The sequence below is a fragment of the Melanerpes formicivorus genome, unplaced genomic scaffold, assembly GCF_026170545.1.
Source record: "Melanerpes formicivorus ecotype bairdi unplaced genomic scaffold, bMelFor1.0.p_v2 SCAF_534, whole genome shotgun sequence".
NCBI lineage: Eukaryota > Metazoa > Chordata > Aves > Piciformes > Picidae > Melanerpes > Melanerpes formicivorus.
This window is the reverse complement of record NW_027142886.1, coordinates 17,501-22,500: the sequence shown is the minus strand read 5'-3', so window position 1 is coordinate 22,500 and position 5,000 is coordinate 17,501.

Genomic DNA, 5,000 nt, shown 5'->3' with positions numbered 1-5,000 from the left:
GGGGGGACTTAGTGCACTGAGCCGTGCGGCAGGAGGTAGACGTGCTCCCCGGGACGAGGGCCGCCTGGTATCGCCCGCCCGGCCCCCAACCCCCCCCCCCCCCCCCCCCCCCAACCCCCCCCCCCCCGCGGCGGCGTAAATGAAGAGAGGCAGTCGGCATGAAACCTTCTTTTATTAAGTGTTGTTTTCATCGAGCGTCTTTCATTAAAGGTTGTGTTCTGAAGCAGTCTTTTCTTCAACAGCGCTGTTCTCCGGGGAGAAGGTCTGCCGGCATCTCTAGAAATCTCCCCCCGCTCCTGACCGCCTCCCCCCCCGCCCCCGCTGCCGGTTTGCGCGGAGCCCCCCCTTCCCGCCGTTGCCTCTTGCCGCTACCCCCCGCCCCCCCCCCGCTGCCGGTTTGCGCGGAGCCCCCCCTTCCCGCCGTTGCCTCTTGCCGCTACCCCCCGACCCCACCCGCTGCCGGTTTGCGCGGAGCCCCCCCTTCCCGCCGTTGCCTCTTGCCGCTACCCCCCGCCCCCCCCCCCGCTGCCGGTTTGCGCGGAGCCCCCCCTTCCCGCCGTTGCCTCTTGCCGCTACCCCCGCCCCCCCCCCCGCTGCCGGTTTGCGCGGAGCCCCCCCTTCCCGCCGTTGCCTCTTGCCGCTACCCCCGCCCCCCCCCGCTGCCGGTTTGCGCGGAGCCCCCCCTTCCCGCCGTTGCCTCTTGCCGTTACCCCCCGCCCCCCCCCCGCTGCCGGTTTGCGCGGAGCCCCCCCGCCTGCCGTTGCCTCTTGCCGCGGCCGCCACCGCCCCCCCCACACCCCCCGGCCCCCGTTACCGGTTTGCGCGGAGCCCCCCCTCCCGACGTTGCCTCTTGCCGCTGCTGCCACCCCACCCGCCCAGCCCCCCGCTGCGGCCCGGCGCTGCCCCGGCCGCTGCGCCCCGCCTCTCATCGCTCCCCCCACCCGGCAACCGGCCGCCGGGCACGGCAAGTCCCAGGGCAGGGAACAGGTGCTGCCGGGACCCCGTGCTGGCTGCCGGCTTCCCGGGGCTGCCCCGGGCACGGACAGGTCGCCCCCCCGCCCCGGCGAATGTTCACCGAACCGGCTGCCGGCTGCCTTCGAGCACCCCCCGCCCCCCGCCACTATCGTCCCCCCCGCCCCCCCTCCGCCTCCGCTGCCGCTTCTCCCCGCACCGCCTCCACTGCCTCCCCCCGCCGCCGGCGAACGAGTCGCCGGATCCGTAGGGTGCCGGGAGCCCGAACGGCGAGCGGCTCCGGCTGCTGCCGGGACCGGGGGGATTCGAGCCGGTCCGGCCGCGGCCGGGACCCCGTGCCGGAAGCCGGCATCCCGGGACGGCCCCGGGACGGCCCCGGTCGCCGGCCGGGTGACGTTCAGCGAAGCGGCTGCCGCCAGTCTTTGGGCCTCCCCCGTGCCGGGGCCGCGGGGATTCGAGCCGGTCCGGCCGCGGCCGGGATCCCGGGCCGGACGATGGCTTCCCGGGCCGGTCCCGGTCGCCTCCCGGGTGACGTTCACCGAAGCGGCTGCCGGCTGTCTTCGAGCCCCCCCCCCCCCTCCGCCTCCGCTGCCGCTTCTCCCCGCACCCCCTCCACTGCCTCCCCCCGCCGCCGGCGAACGAGTCGCCGGATCTGTAGGGTGCCGGGAGCCCGAACGGCGAGCGGCTCCGGCTGCTGCCGGGACCGCGGGGATTCGAGCCGCTCCGGCCGCGGCCGGGACCCCGTGCCGGAAGCCGGCATCCCCGGACGGCCCCGGGACGGCCCCGGTCGCCGGCCGGGTGACGTTCACCGAAGCGGCTGCCGGCTGTCTTCGAGCCCCCCCCCCCCCTCCGCCTCCGCTGCCGCTTCTCCCCGCACCCCCTCCACTGCCTCCCCCCCGCCGCCGGCGAACGAGTCGCCGGATCTGTAGGGTGCCGGGAGCCCGAACGGCGAGCGGCTCCGGCTGCTGCCGGGACCGCGGGGATTCGAGCCGCTCCGGCCGCGGCCGGGACCCCGTGCCGGAAGCCGGCATCCCCGGACGGCCCCGGGACGGCCCCGGTCGCCGGCCGGGTGACGTTCACCGAAGCGGCTGCCGGCTGTCTTCGAGCCCCCCCCCCCTCCGCCTCCGCTGCCGCTTCTGCCCGCACCCCCTCCACTGCCTCCCCCCGCCGCCGGCGAACGAGTCGGCGGATCCGTAGGGTGCCGGGAGCCCGAACGGCGAGCGGCTCCGGCTGCTGCCGGGACCGCGGGGATTCGAGCCGGTCCGGCCGCGGCCGGGACCCCGTGCCGGAAGCCGGCATCCCGGGACGGCCCCGGGACGGCCCCGGTCGCCGGCCGGGTGACGTTCAGCGAAGCGGCTGCCGCCAGTCTTTGGGCCTCCCCCGTGCCGGGGCCGCGGGGCTTCGAGCCGGTCCGGCCGCGGCCGGGATCCGGGGCCGGACGATGGCTTCCCGGGCCGGTCCCGGTCGCCTCCCGGGTGACGTTCACCGAAGCGGCTGCCGGCTGTCTTCGAGCCCCCCCCCCCCCTCCGCCTCCGCGGCCGCTTCTGCCCGCACCCCCTCCACTGCCTCCCCCCGCCGCCCGCGAACGAGTCGCCGGATCTGTAGGGTGCCGGGAGCCCGAACGGCGAGCGGCTCCGGCTGCTGCCGGGACCGCGGGGATTCGAGCCGCTCCGGCCGCGGCCGGGACCCCGTGCCGGAAGCCGGCATCCCCGGACGGCCCCGGGACGGCCCCGGTCGCCGGCCGGGTGACGTTCACCGAAGCGGCTGCCGGCTGTCTTCGAGCCCCCCCCCCCCTCCGCCTCCGCTGCCGCTTCTCCCCGCACCCCCTCCACTGCCTCCCCCCGCCGCCGGCGAACGAGTCGGCGGATCCATACCGTCCCGAGAGCCCGAGGCGGCGGCACCCAGTGCGGGTCCGGCCGAGGCCGGGACCCCGTGCCTGTCGCAGGCTTCCCGGGACGGCCCCGGAACGGCCGCGGTCGCCGGCCGGGTGACGTTCTCCGAAGCGGCTGCCGGCTGTCTTCGAGCCCCCCCCCCCCCTCCGCCTCCGCTGCCGCTTCTGCCCGCACCTCCTTCACTGCCTCCCCCCGCCGCCGGCGAACGAGTCGCCGGATCCGTAGGGTGCCGGGAGCCCGAACGGCGAGCGGCTCCGGCTGCTGCCGGGACCGCGGGGATTCGAGCCGCTCCGGCCGCGGCCGGGACCCCGTGCCGGATGCCGGCATCCCGGGACGGCCCCGGGACGGCCCCGGTCGCCGGCCGGGTGACGTTCAGCGAAGCGGCTGCCGCCAGTCTTTGGGCCTCCCCCGTGCCGGGGCCGCGGGGCTTCGAGTCGGTCCGGCCGCGGCTGGGACCCCGTGCCTGTCGCAGGCTTCCCGGGACGGCCCCGGAACGGCCGCGGTCGCCGGCCGGGTGACGTTCACCGAGGCGACTGCCGGCTGTCTTCGAGCCCCCCCCCCCCCTGCCGGAGCCGCGGGGATACGAGCCGGTCCGGCCGCGGCCGGGACCCCGTGCCGGAAGCCGGCATCCCGGGACGGCCCCGGGACGGCCCCGATCGCCTCCTGGGTGACGTTCACCGAAGCGGCTGCCGGCTGTCTTCGAGCCCCCCCCCCCTCCGCCTCCGCTGCCGCTTCTCCCCGCACCCCCTCCACTGCCTCCCCCCGCCGCCCGCGAACGAGTCGCCGGATCTGTAGGGGGCCGGGAGCCCGAGGCGGCGAGCGGCTCCGGCTGCTGCCGGGACCGCGAGGCTTCGAGCCGGTCCGGCCGCGGCCGGGATCTCGTGCCGAACGTCGTCTTCCCGGGACGGTCCCGGGAGGGCCCCAGTCTCCTCCCGGGTGACGTTCACCGAAGCGGCTGCCGGCTGTCTTCGAGCCCCCACCCCTGCCGTGGCCGCGGGGATTCGCCCCGGTCCGGCAGCTGACGGTTCCCTGTGTCGGACGCCGGCTTCCCGGGACTGCCCCGGGACAGCCCCGGTCGCCTCCCGGGTGACGTTCACCGAAGCTGCTGCCGCCTGTCTTTGTCCCCCCCCCCCCCGTGCTCTCCCTCAGGCGGGAGGTAGACGTGCTCTCCCTCGGCGAGTAGACGTGCTCTCCCTCGGCGAGTAGACGTGCTCTCCCTCGGCGAGTAGACGTGCTCTCCCTCGGCGAGTAGACGTGCTCTCCCTCGGCGAGTAGACGTGCTCTCCCTGGGCGAGTAGACGTGCTCTCCCTGGGCGAGTAGACGTGCTCTCCCTGGGCGAGTAGACGTGCTCTCCCTGGGCGAGTAGACGTGCTCTCCCTGGGCGAGTAGACGTGCTCTCCCTGGGCGAGTAGACGTGCTCTCCCTGGGCGAGTAGACGTGCTCTCCCTCGGCGAGTAGACGTGCTCTCCCTCGGCGAGTAGACGTGCTCTCCGCGGAGATCGCGCTTGTCGCCAAGGGGTCGCTGTTGCGCTCTGCCTCCGCCTACGTCATCGTACAAGCCGGCGTGATTTCTGCGACCTGCCGCTGGGCGGAGGTCGGCTGGTTGTGCGCTCGCGGAGCTGACGGCCCTCCAGTTCCGTATATGAGGGAACAAGCGACGCCGAGCACTCCCAGGGCAGCGCTGCCGAGCGGCTGCTCCAAGCCACCCGCCAGGCGGCTGGGCAGGGGTCCGTCTGGCTTCTCGGTGGCTTTCGCCCGGGTCAGAGAGGGGACCCGCGGGGCCGAACAAAGGCGCGGCGGTTTGGAGCGGCCGCTGGCGCACCCTCAGCGGTGTTGGATGGGTTTCGCTCGTCCGTGAGCCGGAGCCCAGCCCGGGCTCGGCAACGAAAGCGGGGAAAAGAAAAAAAGTTGACGAGTGGCTGGCGCCGGCCACTGCCGAAGTGTGGAACCCCCGAAGCGAAGTTTGCCCGGTGGGGCACGGGGGCAGAGAAAGCCGGGGAGATGTGGTGCCGGCGTCGGTCCCACCAAGAATGGAAAGCAAGCCCGTCCAGGCACGGCGAGAGAGAGCCCGGTAAGGGGCAGAGAGAGTTCCCAGCACTGGACCCTCTTCACGGGGGTTCCCCCCCATGGCCAAA